At 40.0% G+C, this 17,812-nt stretch overlaps 1 long non-coding RNA gene across 2 annotated transcripts in view; it reads right to left on the reverse strand.

Annotated features, from left to right (window-relative positions):
• LOC134546834 (uncharacterized) overlaps positions 1-15,040 on the reverse strand; it is an 86,662-nt gene extending 71,622 nt beyond the window's left edge. Inside the window, exons 1-3 of one of the 2 annotated variants that reach the window (XR_010079273.1) lie at positions 14,936-15,040; positions 14,247-14,412; positions 11,687-11,808 (exon numbers count right to left, since the gene is read on the reverse strand). This is a non-coding gene — a long non-coding RNA (uncharacterized LOC134546834). The remainder of the gene's footprint in view (positions 1-11,686; positions 11,809-14,246; positions 14,413-14,935) is intronic. The other variant, XR_010079274.1, reaches the window with a different exon arrangement.
• Between the last annotated feature and the right edge of the window lie 2,772 nt (positions 15,041-17,812).

The raw sequence follows: 17,812 nt of genomic DNA on the forward strand, positions 1-17,812 counted from the left end.
AGAGGTTTGTGTATTAAAGAGGGCCACTCTTGACAATTGTTCTGCAGTTCCATATACCACAATGGTTATTTGTGAGTTTGGTCATTTTCAAAACCATATGGGTAAACTCTTCTGGACCAGGTCTTCACATGCAATTTTAATGAAAGAGGAAGCCTTCAAAATAAAGCTTTTGCCAATCCTCTAACACAGTAAAATAGGTAGCTAGCTACAACTGAAATTCAGTAACAGAACATAAAGTATTTTGATCACAGGCTTACTAACTGGTAAGAAAGGTGAAAAAGGAAAAACCTTGTGTGGTAAGAAATTTTTCATATTCAAAGATAGCTTTGCCTCACTGCAGTAATGGTAAAATTCCTATTCTTTTTTGAGAATCCCAGAGCAAATTAGGTTCTGTTCTTATTTTCCCTTTTTGTATATCCTTTAAAGATCTAGAGATAGGAACATCTTACATCTTTGTGGAATGACACAATTTTCCATGGAATATCAAAGCATTTAGGACTATTTCCCTTACCAATCATGTATATCAATGAATAAGGTGAGATGTCCAGAGCAAATCTTTGAGTATCTGTTTAGGTAATGAAACTACACCAGATTTGCCTCTTAGCTTCCCAGTAATGACTACTCTGCATCCCTGCTTGACCTAGGATTTCAAGTCTGGGATTACCACCTCATGTCTGGACCATTCTAAAAGAGCCTTACATGTTGTTCACCTGCAGGAGGACGGCATGGAGCTCACATCACCAAAACCTGGTAAGACAACACATGCAGTATGTTTCCCAGCACATTTAGACACCAGAGAACACCGTGTACTCCTTACTAGAGGGTTTTAAAACCATTACAGCTCAGTAAGCAAAATATGAATACTGTGTAAATAACTTGGTCTGCAGTTCCCCTCGGGACACCTGGCTCTGGATTTGTATGCTAGACAATCCTGCTACGTGAAATAGGAGAGGATGACTGCCCACACATACACACATGACCAAACTCTGAAGGCCAGAGTTACTGTCTGGGCCTCACTGGTGTTGTTCAGGGTTCAAAGGCTTGCAGCATTAGTTTTGGATTTACTGCTTGAATGAAGTCATTACTTGCTCTTTCCATTCCTGAATGATAAGTGGAGGCATGATTCATCTGACATATGAGGATCCCTGGGGTTTTGGTAGCCTTGTAGTTTGGATGTTAGACTCTAATCTAAGCATAAATAATTACTGACTTCATGCTTACTGGATTAGAGCGTTCGGGGGAATTTGTTCCTCTTTCCCAGTTCTTTGTAGAAAGCAACTAATTCCTAAAAGTGGAAAATGGCATTATGTCAGTGTACCTGATAGATACCTTTCACTATTAATGTCATTATAATATATGGACTTAGCGGGGAGAAAATTTAAGTGTTTGTAAATCATGAATTTCTGGTATGATATCTGACCCAACACAGACAAATCCGGTTAGTGTTGCATCCCTGTGTGGGGGAGTACATTGGTGGTGGATCTAGCACCAAATCCTCCTGTTTTGTCTTCTTGTTATCCTCAAGGATCTCACAGGAAGGAAAGTCTCCTGAAAGCCTCATGGGATACACACTTAATTTCCGGATGCTATTCATGCTTTTCTCCTGAGCAGTAAGATTGTAGTAAACCTTGCTGCCAAATGGAGATTTCTTACTTCTGTGTAGGTGTAACTAAAATTTACACCTATGCATGTTAACTGCTGCCTTATAGATGAGAGAGTTTAAAAAATCCTGATAAATTTGTAGCACTCACATAATCACCATTCACAATATATCTGACATCCTTTTGCACAGCTCAAATCAAAATACCGGCCTTTTGCAACATGCAGGAATGTCTTCCCCCTCAAAATAACAAACAGAAACTCCTCTCCTTCTGCATGACACAGTGGATCATGCAAACTTGTCTCTTGAAGACATAGTCATACTTTCCCATGAGGGCACAAGAGTCTTTTGAACAGGCTTTTAGAAACATTTAAAAGATTTGATTCACGCAACAGTAATTTCGCTAGTAAGAAATAGTAATAAGCTATATTACTTAGTCAAGTGGTTTGCCAAAAAACCATATAAGCATAGTAAACTTTCTCTGGTTAAATTCAGCTATAACTATGTATTTATATTTAAAGCTTCACTTCTTCAGTGTGGAAATGAACAGGAGTGCATGGCTGTTCTGACTGTCCAGTGCCTACTCCTATTAATTTTCTGTCACAGCTCCCCTTCTCTGCGAGGCATTTGCTGATCTAAGAATCTTGTTGACAAATGCAGGAAGAAAGACTCTGTAAATACCCCTTCTCATACACACAAAAAGAGGGGTATAAATAATTTCAAAGATCAAGTCATGTCCTATTTGCTGGCTGTAGGGAGGATCATAGAAATTACCTTCTGGAACCCACTCCTCGTGGTATGAAGAAGAAAATGGAACAAGTGAGAAAACTCATGGATTGAGATGAAGACAGTTTAACAGGTAAAGCAAAAGCTGTGCACATAAGCAAAGCAAAACAAGGCCTTCATTCACAACTTCCCACGGGCAGGCAGGTGTTCAGTCATCTCCAGGAGAGCAGCATCACACAGAACAGTGACTTGGGAAGACAAACATCAGCACTCTCAACATTTCGTCCCTTCATTCTTATTTCCCCAGTTTATATGTTGAGCATGATGCCATCTGGTCTGGAATATCCCTCTGGTCAATCTGGGTCAGCTGTCCCAACTCTGTCCCCTCTCAACTTCTAGTGCATCCCCAAACTCCTCGCTGGTGTAGTATAAGAAGTAGAAAGGCCATGAAGCTGTGCAAGTGCTGCTTGGCAATAACAAAAACCTTTCTGTACTATCAACACCATTTTCAGCAGAAATACAAAATACAGCCCCATATGACCTACTATGAAGAAAATGGGCTCTACCCAGCCAAAACCAGCATTAGAAGGCATGATGTGCCACAAAGCTGGACTCATGCAACTCTAGCTTTCCACTGGTTGTGTCTTTTTTGTCTATGGGTTCTTCTCTCCACTTGTACAGAGGGGATAATATGTTGTACCAGTGGTTTTATGACTTGATGGCCATATGTAGCGCCAATGCTGAGACATCTATGCTGTAAAGGTGCCTCGTTTCTTCCTCCCTGCCTTTGCACAAAAGAGTCACACAATTTCCTTTCTACTCTGGCTGTGACAACTACCCTAACCTACTCTGCAACGCAGGCTACATCATCTTGAAAAGCAGGTTTTTTTCCTTTCATTTTACCATTCCAGTCTAATGAATATATGGACCTTGAAAGAGAAAATCTGAGCTGGGAAATGTGGAATGCAACCGTGAAAAGAGCCTTTCTTACTTTTTTGTTTATCTGTAGTTCAGAAAGGGATGACAGCAAATGCTTGAGAGCCAGCCAAATGGAAATTACTTCAAGTACTATCTCAAGTGTAATGGAACTGAGGTACTTTTAGCATACCGTACTCATTAGGTACTTGTAACATCCAGCACTTCTAAGTGGTGCAGTCAGACAACACTTCTGCACAGTACTCTGAAAAAATCTGCAGTGCATTCTGAATCAATGAAGTTTTAGCAGTAATTAACTTGGGTTTTTTACACATTCATCACATTAACATGGGAATGGAAGACTACTGAGTCACTAACTTAGATTTAAGACTAGAGGAATACTTTTAATAGCCACATTTTACCTCTGTAAGAATGTGTTTTCCACAGGTTTGTTTTCTCACAGTCAAATTAAGTAAATAGAAAGGCATTTGTTTTGTGTTGCAAACCAAGCCATATCATCTGCAAGGCTTTTGTGGCTTGTGGGTCATACTAAACACCACACCTGTTGACAAGAGGCAGAAGTTGTCTAAGTTTTGGCATGAATATAAACAAGTGTTCTATATTTTGCCTGTGACTTTTACAAGTTATAAATGTGACAGACCATGTGCTGGAGCCCTTTAAAAAATATGGTGCTTATCTCTGAGATAAGGAAGGTTCATTCTGTGTATTCTTAGCTCAAAGTACCTGAAAACATCTACTTCAGTGGGAGGAGCTGGTACATTAACATCTATTCACAAACAAAAATATACATATATTAGACCTGTAGTATCACATTCCATTTATAGAAAATGCAGGGAAAAAACAGAAAATTGGAAGGAATTAAAAGGAGAGCAGTAGAAAAAAAATAAAAGCAAGGAAAATTTTATTTTGAGGAATTTGAATTTGTAAATCACTATTTTGGAACCAATTTATTAAATCCAAGGTAATGCCAGGAAAGCAAAGGATATAGATGTCATTTAACTATATATAACTGGGAGAAGTATATACAGCTTATACAGGACAGAAACAGCCTGTCAGGCTTTTGAGAGTGTAAGTAGCAAAAAGATATGATTTGACCATGAGTAAAATTAACAACACAAGCTACAAGAAAACACAATAATAGCACAAAACATTTGCTGATTATATCTATGGAGAATTTTCTGGCTCTGGAAATAACCTACTGAGAAAACAATGAGAGTCCCCTATTGTCTAATTCCTTTAAACAAAACTGAGAAAGAGCACTGGAAAAACATTGCTCAGAGAACAATTGTTTACCAGGAGAGGAATGGAAAAATGAGTGTATTGTCTTAGATCATTTAATCTGTCCATGACTTTTATGATTCTGTGAAGCCTTACAGCTGCCTTAAAAAATGTTACTGGAGGCTAATTCATTGCATAATATACACTTATTAAGAAACATGCTGAAAAATACTTAGAGAGATTTTTTCTCCCAGAAAATAGCAATTACCTCCCCTTTCCTAGATATCACTTTCCTTCACAGTTTGTGTAAAGGAGACTTCTGAAGGAAAGTAAGAGATGATGGGGTTTTCCACCCTATACAAGTCTGCACTGATTGAGAAAATAAACATGACTTTTAGAAAATGTTCTGTTCACACTACAGGAAAATATCTCTCTGGTATTTGTCAGATGAAAATTCAAGGGAAGGGACAATCCAAAATTTATCTCCTTATAAGATATAAGACTAGGAAAGGGAGGCACAGTTCCTGTGGTGACAGGGAAAAAGACTCATTATTTGAGCTCAGATGCTAATCAGGCACTTGCCTTCAGGAGGCAGCTTGAAAGACAGCAAGCAGAAGACACTTATTCCTTAGTTGGTATATCAGGCCAAAAGCCAGGAAGGAATTGCCTCTGCTGCCATCATAACATGGGCATAACCTTTTGCTGACTGAAAACATCGCATCTCTGTTGGTGATAAAAAACACGTAGAAAAAAATAAGCCTGCATGAGGCCCTGAGTGAGACCAAAGTCCCAGGAAAGCAGGGGAATTACAAGGCCTTGCAGGAAGATTCTGCAAAGGAGAAGACCCAGAGGGACAGGAAGGTGATGCACTGACCCCCAGGGCTCTGAGTTGGGTGAGCAACCTGTCCCTCAAAATACCAGGGCTGGAGTGTAGAATCCCAGCCCCCGGCACTGAGAGTCTTCATTGTAACATGAGGGGAAGGTGCCAGCACGCTCACCAGCTTCCTTCCATCTTCTGCATCACCATTGCACATCTTTCACCACCATCCAGGAATGCTCATGGCCCTTGGCATTCACTGGCAAACCAGGAGTTAACTGGTGGTTAACCTCTCACTGCTACAGTGAGGTTTAAGGTTGGACAGACTCTTAAATATGTCACGCCTTGGCCTGGTGCCATGGGTAATAATCCAAAACAGTAATAGACTATCACTTGTGTCCTGGTTTTCAGCCAGGACAGAGTTAATTTTGTGGCAGCAGAGGGGGAGGAGCCTGGAGCCATGTGGACGTCTAGGTTGTTATTTTATACCACCATTCCATTCACTGCTGTAAATACTGTAAATGTTTCTACAGCCTGGGTATTTGCGTGAATGAGTGTGTACACAGATGCATGTATAACTACAGACACATGTATCCACACAATAATGTGTGTATATATAAATTCATATATAGTCTCTATAATAATATACCAATATATATAATTAATACAACAATAATCACATTTACAGAGGAGTATTAGGATATTAATATATTGTGTGCAACATATACATAATGCTTTATGTATAGCATATTATATACTACTTCAGATTGTTGTAGTATAGTAAAATAAGAATATACATCATCTGTGTATATAATCTGGTACTGAGCACTACAGCAGACTTTGAGTAAGGGAAGATCCCTTTTATGAAAAGCTATTTTGGACAATCAGCCTTTCTTTCTGATGGAGAAATCTCTGTGTGACACTTTATAACCCGATGCTAAGAAGTTAATTCAGGTGATCATGATGCTGTTTTAACATTATGACAGATGTAAGTTACAATTCAAGGAGCAATTCCTAAACCTAATAAGCAACTGACAGCTGTGCAGACTCATCCTCCCAAACTGGTCAATGTGCCTACACATCCAGGTATGAGAGGGAAATTGCAAGTCAAAACTGGCCTTCAGCAACAGACAAGAATAGTTTATGTGAAGAGCTGAAATTACATTTATCCCACGCAGTGCTTCTCAGTATTTCTGATGCACATGACAGAGAACCATGATGATGATTTATTGGTCCTATGGTTATCAGTTTGTCTCATAAAAAAAGTTAGCTGATTTACATAAAAGATAAAGGAGCTGATAAGAACTGATGGTCAGAGTTATACCTGCTTCAACAGAAACAGAACCAGACACTGAAAGAATATTGAATCCTGTGCAGTTTGCAAGCAATTTATTTCTGAAGTTAAAGCACTTGCATCAACAAAACCCAGTGAAGTTTCTAGATGGTTAAGGAGTGTGAGGATTTGGCAGCTGGTGAGGGAATGACCAGAAAATCAGCACAGACAAATCTCCACACTGATGCTTTAAGTTTTATCTCTCATATTTTCCAGATTCTGTACTGCTATTGGTACACTATACTATTTGTATATAACTCTGAACTTCATATAATGGGTTAGCAAATTCTCGTCACAGTTTAGTTAGACAAAACAATCCTTTTCCAGCCTGAGAACCAAGGACACCATTGCAGCTTCAGACCCAAAAAGGTTTAAACAGGGGCGAATTGAGGAGAGCAATCTGGGAGGATGGGACTTCATAACCTGAAGCTGTAATTGGACAAATAACCCCGATACGCAAATGGACCAAAACTCATAAAAGTGTGAAAACGTGTGATCTGTTGTCCATCCTGGGTGTAGCCTCGGCCAGGCTCTTGTACTGCCTACAATACAATCCTTTGAAGGCCTTTTTAATAAATACCTACTTTATTCTTTCAACTCTACCTAGCCTCTGTTCTAGGTAGCCTCTCAAAGCATCATTACCTTCACAAAGCCTTACTTTCTACTTGTATGATGTCAAGGCAAAGGTTATTGTTGGAGATAAAATAAGAAGCAAATGAATTATTATGATTGATTCCATTGGTGGGTAGACACAGTACCTATGTGGATTTTAAATTTTTTTCTATTGAATCATCCTACCTGAAAAGTCCAGAAAATATATGCATGTAGGCATGAATTATTCCATGTTTCTAGCTACGTAACTGAAGCCATCAACTCTTGTGATGTGTACTTAAAATGTCACATGCAATGGTGAGATGTACAAAAAACAGGCCTGGGCAAAAACTCAGTGGAAATGGTAAATACTTCCACAAAACAGTAGATTGCTGTGTATTGACTAAACACAGAACAGAATCCTCTCTGATTCTCATGGCTCACACAAATAGCCCCAAACCTATTAAGCAAAACATATCTCATGCACCTTCATGCAATCACCATCATGATTTGCAGTGATATGGATATTGATAAAGAGATACTTCAGAAAATAATTGTTTTACTCCCTTTTATGTAACACTGCTGAAAAAAAGGCCGGAGGAATCACACTACAGTAGATTCTTTGTCTCTAAATTACAGTGTATAATATTATACCTGTTATAGAAGATCAGACAGAGCACTTTAGAGATTTTGTAGCCTTGAAATCTTGTCACATATCTATGTTAAAAAAAAAATTCTTATCTGTACATGTCCAGAACAGGTAAAAAAATTATGCTTCTTGTTTTTGACAAGCCCATTGCTCCAGAAGTAAAAGCCTCCAAATACAAATCAAGGACCTGTTTCCTTTTCAGTGCACCAGTTAGGGTGCTCCCAAGGTAATTCAGCCCATGCCCATTCATACAAGATGAAACAAGGCAGTATTTGATGGTAGTATGTTGTAGAAGATGAATGTATAAATAAAAATATAGAAATACAAGCTCAAAATCTTGTCATCAGAAAGACTCAGACCTTGTGCCTTCGTTTCAGACTACTGATGGAATTTGACTTGACTCTGTACAACAAGATACCGTGTTAGGTCTCCAGCATCTGAAATTGTGTCTCATCCTCTTCCTGTCAGACTTCTACCTGCCTTGTGAGAAGAGGTGAGCTATGCCTGGAAAACTTGTTCTGTTTTTCCATTTTTTGGTGCTGAACATATTTGTTTCTCTGATGCTTAGGAAATACACACTCTGACTGAACTTCCTTTCTTATAAAAGACTTCAGTGTACAAGTTATCCTTTCCTTCCTGTTGCAAAATATTTTGACTTGTGACGATTAGGGTTGCTCAGAGAAAGCAACAAAATACTTGCCAACATTATATCTTTCTTCCTTCACCTCACATTTCTACCCTTTAAGGAGAAGAGTTCACCTTTCATTTACTGTTGATGTTGAAAACTTGAAAATCTGGTGATATTTCCAAGGTATGCTGAAAACTCAACATACTATCAATCCCTTTTTAATCTTGAGAAAAGATCTCATGCACTAAATATTATCTTGAAGTGTGTGTGTTATATTCATGCTTCACTACCTGTCCTGGTCTTCCTCTCGATTTCTGATGAAGCTTGACCTATGAAAGATGTATATCCTCCCTTCCGAAAAGGCTTTCCTTCTCCTGCTATTTGCACAGCTGCCATCTGCAGAGCCTTTCAAACAGAAGGTCCCTGTCTGTAAGGGAGTGGGGCTGACTACAGCAGCCTGCTGGAGTTCACTGATTTCCTGGGTCCCCAAACCTTTAATCTGCTCATCTTCCAGGGGTAGCCCACCATGGTGAGTAAGCATTTGGAGACAGTTTGTGACCTTCTAAAATACAGAAATGTAGTCAGTCTTTAGGGACTGAACTTCCATCATTTCACTGTGTTCCAGAAAGGTCAGACATCCTTGTTTACCAAGTCTGACTTTTAAGTGCTTACATGGGTGACAGGCAGTTTGAGACCCACTCAAGTGCCTGCTCAAGTCACCTGTGACATTTTAAGTGCTCTGTGGTACCAGATACATGTCACAGCACATCTTTTTAGCAGGCCCATGTTATTCTGAGACAAGAGGTGGATACCAGGTGATCTTGGTACCAACCTGCATTTTAGATGTTGAGGTTCCTCTCAGTCACTGAGACTTTTCCTTTTCAGAATGCAGTAGTTTTGATTAATCTTCTTCCTTTGGTGATCTGATAATTTTTTACCTCTGCAATGTGCTTCTGAGATCTCATGCCACTTGGTCACCCTTGTGTTTAGTTCCAAATTTTGCTGTTCAGCCCTCTCTAAATGAGGACCATAGACACTTTGGGACCTCTGCTATGTAGGTCTAGACTTCAGATATTTTCCTCTAACAGTTTTATTTTACATCTTTGGGTGTAAAGAAATAGCTGCATCCCAGCAGCCTCATATATCTCACCCAGCACAGCTTCCCAGATCTACTCATGAAGAGATTGTCAAAATATCACACAATGCTTGTAACTTTTCCATCTTGACCGAGGATCTTATCCATGCCATGGTGTGCCCCAACTAGATGTATGGGTTACTGAATGGACAGGTCTCAAGATTCTGAACCCTAAAGGAAGACCTCTAAATAGCATCCTGTGCCCAAACTCCAACACCTTCTCTGTAAAAGCAAGAGCTTGCAGATTTCCTAATCAGAGCTGCCAGACTAGCACAGTCCCCTGAGAGACCACAGAGTGTTTAAAAGGGCAAGAAAGATGGTTGCTTAGGTACCTATTTAGATCACATTTAGCTTCTTTCACCTTGATCCTTTCCCTTGAGGGGACAGGAAGCTGAGTAACCTCATCAATTTTTCTTCAGCCTCTGAAGTGATTTAAGGTTTTATATCTTAATGGTTTGCATGGCTTTGCACACCCAGCTCTGGCCATGAGACCTAGTCTTATATTCAGCACTCTGAAGAATATTGCTTAGCTCCACAGCTCAGGTCTTCTGGGCACATTTGTTTTTGCTGGGCATTTAACTCTGTGACTGGCTGTTATGTTTTTGTCTTTGTCAGGAGTGGTAAACTTGTTTATTTATCTTATACTGAATTCTTGGGCTCCAGCACTGTTCTTGACTTAGTTCTTTGTGAGCCAAAATACACCTTACCACTGACGGGCAAGGGTTATGCAGTGATTGTGTCAGAAATGGGAGACAGCCTAGTGGGAAAAAGTCAGAATCTGGGTTATTTAGGGTGACTTCCTCTCCACTCCTCCTCTGGTTCTCGCACCAGTGGGTCCACATGGGAATGGGAGTACATGTAGAAGCACGCCAGCACATGAGACAATAACAGAGTGGGACCACCTGCTAGATTTTCCAGCCTTCATTCTGGTTCATAGCAGCCTGGGCCAGGGCAAATATGAAGTTGCTTGTAATGAAATACGTGCAACAGTATGCACCTCCTCAGATCTCCTCTGCTGCCCTCATGGCTTGCCCCAGGCAATGCCATCTAGCTGAGAAGAATAAACAAACCATTCAAGACCTTTGTTTGCCTGTGAGTCATGAGGGGGCTACTCACTAGGGTATTAAGAAAGATAAACATATGGCAAAACTCTAAAAACTATTTCTGGAAAACTTTACTGGAGGGAACAGCTAATCCATTGTTCAGAGTCTGCAGAGAATTACAAGGCTGGGGAGAGGAATAGGAGCAGGAAAGAAGGGAAAAAATACAAAAACAAAAAAAGCTGAGAGATCAAAAATTCAGAATGGTTGTAATTACCCCTGTAGGCACAAGGGCTTTGTGGGAAGAGGGGGGTGACTGACACAGGGGACTTGCAGGAGGGGTTGGATCTGTATGTAGCCATGACAGGAGGAACTGTTATTTGTCTCCTCAGGAAGTAAACAGGGAGTATCATGCATGATTTTATTGTTACTCCAAAGGGAAAGAATATTGGTTAGACATTATGAAGAGTTATTTGATGATTAATGTGAGCATAAAACCAACAAGTATGCTCATTTCGCCTGTATCCTTCAGCTGAAAGGCCAGAAGGAATATTAAACCTGAAAATCCAAATGTGTCTCTCTTCTTTTTGCCCCTATGGGGTTTTTTTTTTGTGGTTGTTGAAAAGGCATATCTCTTTCCATTACCAATTTTATTTTCTGCTGTTTTAGTAGTTTTATTTATTACTGCTAATGAAAGCATCACAGATGTATGCAGAAGCTTGTGGCATTTCATGAGGTGTTGCTCAGGAGAAGCCATGCAGCAACCTCAGTGTTTCCTGAGGTGCAGACATGGTCTCTCTGCTCAGGACAGTCCCTGAGAGTGTTTGTGAGGCACCTCTGGTTGCACCTCATGTGGGCTTGTGCAACCGAGTCTCTGTGCTTTTCTCTGCTATGCTGAAGAATAATGTCCAGCTGCAAGAATTTAATAGAGTAATCACAGGTGTTCAGTGGAGAAATATGACTTCTATCTTTGTTTTAATGATATTGGCCAAGCTGTCTGGCACAAAACTTACCCATGGCACTGTTTGGCATGAAGACCTTAACAACGTATTGCTTCAGACTTAGCTTCAGATGGCAACTAGAACTGAAGCACAATGGACAGTAGCTTTTCAGGGTTCTTCATATAGGCAGGCACCTGTGAAATGGATTAGGATTGAAGCCAAAAGACAACACTGAATAAAATTCTGATTATTTCCTCTGAACAAATTTGAATGAGTTGGAGTTCAGGAAGATAAATAGTTTAGGGTATTGCTATAAATGTGGCTTGAGTTTGCATTGAGAATTGATAAACAACAACATAAAAGATAATATTGAATATTTTGAGGGTGCAGTTCACAGACTGATTTACTGGATTTAGTCTTAAGCCTAGCACTGCCTGAGCACTGCCTGAGCACTATCACTGAGACACTGACTGATTCCTCATGTATCCTTTGCTCACAGACACCTATTGCCTCTAGCACTATTTTAGGAAAAAAACCCACATGCCAATATAATTGTAATCTACACAGTGTCCATAGTTGAAAGAAAACCACCCCCTGGGCCTGATCCTCATATTATTTGCTGTGGTCTTCCACTCCAGCCTTATACTTTGTGCAAAGTGCCTGTCATGTCCAGCCTTCTTATTAGTGCAAGACTTCCTAATGGCCTCTCCTCTTGTGCCAGAGGGATTGCTTCCCTGTTCCACCCACAGCACTGATTTGACTCAAGGACAGCTGTAACACAGACCTCTTTCATTTACCAAACCTGGACTGTACACTGTGCATTGGATTCATCCTCTGTCCCATCCCAAAGTAATCTAGTAGCCAAAATTCTGAACCTAGTCTGGCATGGTTTAGGATCTAGCCCAGCTACTTCACTAGCTTTAAACTGACTCTCAGCTCTGCTTCCTTGTAGTTCCTACCTAACCTAAGATAGTCATGGACAGCAGGCATTTCCTAAAACAAACCAAAACTATCATGTGATAACTCTCTACAATTTAAAAACTGCCTCACATCTAATCTTAGGTTTCATACAAGTCATAACCTAAGACCTAATGGCTTACCAGTAGGTCACCTGTGGTTTATCTCTCTGCTAGTATGCCATCACCAAATGAGACACATCATAAACCTTAGCCACATACTGCTACTGCCAGAAAATTTACACAGAGACTGCCTAGTGCCTTCAAAACCCAGGGCAAGGCTATTGTTAGACATAATTATATTCTGAATTCTTTGTTCTTTATTGGTCCCAATGCTATGTGCAGCTTCATCTGTTAACTACAAAATAAATTTGCCATCTGCTAATTCCATACTCCATCTCAACTCAACTTTTTGGCTTGTCAAAGTGTAATGTCACTCTAGATTTTTGTGGAGAACAAGATTTCACAAACATCACTTGATTTGAATTATATTTCAATACAGTTGCACAAGAAGGCAGTGCACAAAGCTGAACTAAAATTTCTGTTCAAAATGGAATTTGAAGTAGGAATGCTTAGGAAAACCTTGCTACCATAATAATTTGGGTTTGTTCCTAGTCCAAAATGGAGTAGCCAGAGCTTAAATAGTTCCTCCCTATCTGCAAGAATGATCTAGAAATATTTTTGTTTGTTTTCCTAAAGAAAATAGCATATCATAATTTGGACATGGCCTATCTATTTGACCAAGTCTGGCATGTTTTGAATACACTCAGTAATTTCCACCTGACATGCCACAAAGTTTAAATATTCAAATTATGTGAAAGCTGGTTAGAAGCAAAGAAGCAGAATGAGTTCCTTACAGAAGGAGAAGGAGGCAGAGATAAGTCTTAGGAGATTTTGCCTGGCAGCAGTTACCTGTTCACTCAGAAAAAGGACCAGACAAGAAACCATGCTTTATGCGTGTCTAGATGAACAATCGTCTGTGTGGTCTGAAGTCTGGTATGACTATCATAGGTTACAGAAAAAAATTATGGGAGAGCAGCAGGGAAGGATGGTGGAGGGATAACAATGATTACGTAAGTAGTTTGATTTTGCCTGTGTTAAAGCTCACAGTAACATTTTGGGGAAAAGGGCGAGGAGTTTCAGTACATGTAAATCAGGAATTTTGGGTAAGTGTGACTTTAGAGACTAGGACCTTTTGGGGAAAAAATATTGAGATAATAGTAGGAGAGACATCAATGAACAGGACAGCAAAACCTCTGGGGTGAGAACTGGTTTTGGTTTATGCAATCCTAGCACAGTGGCCAGCTTCCTTAGGGTTTTTACATGCAGCTGCTATTAACATTTTCTATCAGAAAAGAAGTAGCAGTAGAAAGGAACAAGCAGCTCTCTTCTTCCACTCTCATTCTGTGATTACCTAAAATCTTTGGAAACACAGAGAAGTGAGCAGGTTATGTAGCTGCTTTTGCAGCTGAAGTTCTGGCAGAAAGCATTTCACAGCACAGGGTTCAGTTATCCCGCCTGTGTGAGTGGTGTCCCCGACAAAAATAGACAGACTCTGCTGCCTGCACTTTGCAAAGAGCAGCTGAGGAAAGCAAAACAATCGTCTAAGGTGGTCAGCCAGGAGTGGTCAAGGGCGGCTGGAGGTGCTGGAAGCGCTGAATAAAACCTTTACAGACCTGGCAGAAAAGTCAAGTTGTCAGCGTCCCCTTTGGTGGTGTTTAAGACGTTTACTTTCAGCTGCTTCCTCTCTGAGCAGGGCTGCAGGCAGGACTGGCCTTCCTCCCCCAGTGACGGTGGATGTTCCTGTGTTTCCATTGGGCTGCCTGTGCCTGCGTCCTTTTCCTGTGGAAACAGAAGATATGGGCAGGAGAAAAGACATATTTGGTAATGTTTCTTTTCAAAGCGTCTTTTTCACAAGGCTGCCTCAGCTGCAAAATGTTAAGGGGAAAAAAAAGAGATCTTGGAACTAACTCCAGACAGACCCTAATGCCTACAAATTTGTCTAAGCAAGCCAAGTCCAGAAAGGCAAAACATGAAGAAGGCTCATTATTTGACTGCTAGGGACACTCAAATAACCAGACACGCCAGTACTTATGATCTTCATATTTCAGACGGCTCGTCTTTCATATCCACCCTCACCCTGCTCTCCCACCCTGCTCACTTCTTATATTTCCCTTCATCCCCACTAACTCCACTGCATTTGAAATTGTTTATAGAACATATAAGATATGAAAATATTATTTATAATACCTATGGGGGCAGACTCAGTTCCCCTAGCCATCTGTTTGGTGGAGCCATTCACAGCTCCTCTAATTGCTTCAGCTTGCACGACCATTTTTCTTCCTCCCCAGAAAGTTCAAAGTACCTTGGCAGACCTCCTTCTATTTTATTTTAATAAGAAATGACTGAGGAGGCGTTGTGGTGCTTAGGGCATTGGGTGTCTCTGATTCATGGTTCTGCTGGAGCTGTGGCTCAAGACAAGAGGTGGAATGACTGCATTCTGTTTTGAAGTCTCCTGGAGGGTTACTGCTCCTCGAGATATTTCAGAGCATCACAGGACTGTTAAATCGACAGTCACCATCCCTGGCCAGAAGGAGGGGCAATTTACATTCCCTACACTCGGTACCTATCTACTATATCTCTGGAAATCTGTGTAGGACAAAAATATTCCCATGTTTTAAATGAATTAATAAAATCACTGCTGCCAAACCCCCTCACATATACGAGTAAAATCCCTGTTAGTTTAGGTAGATCAAGGACTGTATTTCAGCTACTCAAAAGTGTGCAGGTATAAAGGTAAAGGGAATATTGTTGATCTAACCAATATCTTTTTTGTCTGTGAGATGCAAATTGAATATAGCAGTGAAAGGAAACCAGTATTTGCTTTTAAAGTTCAATGCAGAATTGCAAAGATTTTTTTCCGCACAGTTCCATCAAATCTAGTTTTGTTTCCTATGGATTCTTATTAATATGTTGATCATCATCCACAATCTCTTCCAGCCTCTAGGAAGCCTGAATTTGTCCTCAAACTGTAAAGTGTATTCAGTATGAGGAGTGACTCCAATACAATACAAAGATTTTAGAGGGTGCATATAGACACTATGAACTTGTATTTAGTAGCATTGTTTATGATATTGAAATAATAGCTGTTTTTATAGCTTTTATTGCCAAAAGTGGCAGTTTGAACATCTCGTCTGACATCTGTTTAATCCCATCCCATAGAATTGGATTATTTGACTAACAAAAGGTAGACTTGTACAGCACAACCGAGTAACTGTCTGCAGCTGCTAAGTTACATAAAACATAGATTTTTTTTCCTTTCTTCTCCAGTGGAATGAAGAAACTGTAGTCTAGAAATTATTTTGTAAGAATGCTGTTTATAGTATGAGTAGGACAGACAGAAATACGAGAAAAGCTCTAGAGCTGCCAAAAATCTCAATTTTTGGAAGAGCAGCCCTTAGGCCTTGAGAAAGTAATGTAAGAAAAATGTTATTTAAATGAGACAATTTCTGTCTCAGTACAAAATAATTATTCCCTGACATAAAAGTTATTTTGTGGAGCCCCTCCAGCACTCCTTGCTAGTGGCAGGCAGTGTGGCATTGCCTCTTCTTTCAGGCTCTGCAAATTCCTTTCTCCAAGACAGATTCCAGAGTTTGGAGAGCAGTTGAAGCTCTTGGGTTGTTCCAAAAAACTGGTAGGTCTTTGGGGTTTAAAGCCTACCTTATTTCCTACCGGTATTCACTTTGATCCCTAGGACAAGCAGAGTATATAGTATTTTTTCCCTTTTATGTCTTGAAGTTGCAAAAGGACTTTTTAATCCCTGCAGAGGATGGTCCATTACACTAAGGGGTGTTAATAGCAGCTGTGCATTACACAGCAGTGGTTGTGACACATTTTAATCCCTATTCACTGTATGGTTTGGCAAAGGATCTGTGGATTTACTACCATTGAAGTCGGAGAAAAAATTCTCCTTTCTTTCCGAGGTGAGAAGTCTGGACCAGCCCCTAGTCCTCTTTGCACCTAAATGTTCCCAAAACAGTGATACTTTTATAAAAGGGAATTAGTCTACTAGGAATAAATGTTGATACTTCTCACTTTGTTTCTTCATTGATCATTGTGTTACACATGTACTCTTCTTCTCTGCATATCATCCTCTGTCACACTTCATACTGTGTTTTTCAGACAAGCTGATACCCTAAAGAAAGGGGGACAAGTCAGCCTTTATAGGGGTGAAAACCACTTGATATCTATTAATGATGTGTACAGAAAATAAACCAAGGTGTATAGGGTGTGACCTGGTTCATATGTACCCACATAGTAACACCAGCACAGGAAGAGGTCATGTAAAAAGAAAGGGTGAGGGATCAACAGAATCTGTTTTTTAGTGGCTGTTTAAGGTCAGAGCAGCAAGTTAAGAGAAGTGATTATTTACTTCTCCATGGCCCTTGTGTGACTACACCTGGAGTGCAGAGTCTAGTTTTGGTCTCCACAGTACAAGACATGAGCATGGTGGAGAGTCCAGCATAGGTTCACCAAACTGGTCAGTGGCCTGGACCACTTAATGCACAAAGAGAGCCTGAAGGAGATGCATTTTCTCAGCCTAAAAAATGGTTCTGAAGTACAACTGATGTCTACAATTATTTGAAAGATGGTTGAAGAGAAGATGGAGCAAAGCTGGACATGCACAGTGATGGAGTAAGAGTCAACAGACACAAGTAGAAATAAATAATCAGATTTACAACACACATGGGATATTGTGAGTATTGATTGCCCATGCTTTGCTGAACACTGCATTAACTTAGTGAACTTCAGAAGACTCATCAACTCAGGTATCTATTAAAAGGAATAAATGGTTAATTTACTTCTGCAAACATGCACGTATCAAATTTCATTGTGGAAATTTTTTACTCAGAAACCTGTGAAATTTTAGGCATACTCTTACACTTGTACAGTGCATGAATGGAGAGAGATGTAGTTCAGGGATTTTCCCAAGGAGAAGAGGGAAATCCATCTCTGAAGGAAGTGCAGAAGAGATACAAATGGAAGAACAAAGATTTCAGAGATTCTTTTTCTCAAGACTTAAGGATAAATAACAATCCAGGACAATCTTTCTTAAAATATAAGTGAATGGGAGATATGGGTGTTTAGGAGCAATCAGTGGATACCACAGTGGAGCAATTGATAGGACTGCATCCATGAAACTGATTAATGTTTACAAGCATTATTAAAGCACAGTTTTCAG

The sequence above is a fragment of the Prinia subflava genome, chromosome 2, assembly GCF_021018805.1.
Source record: "Prinia subflava isolate CZ2003 ecotype Zambia chromosome 2, Cam_Psub_1.2, whole genome shotgun sequence".
NCBI lineage: Eukaryota > Metazoa > Chordata > Aves > Passeriformes > Cisticolidae > Prinia > Prinia subflava.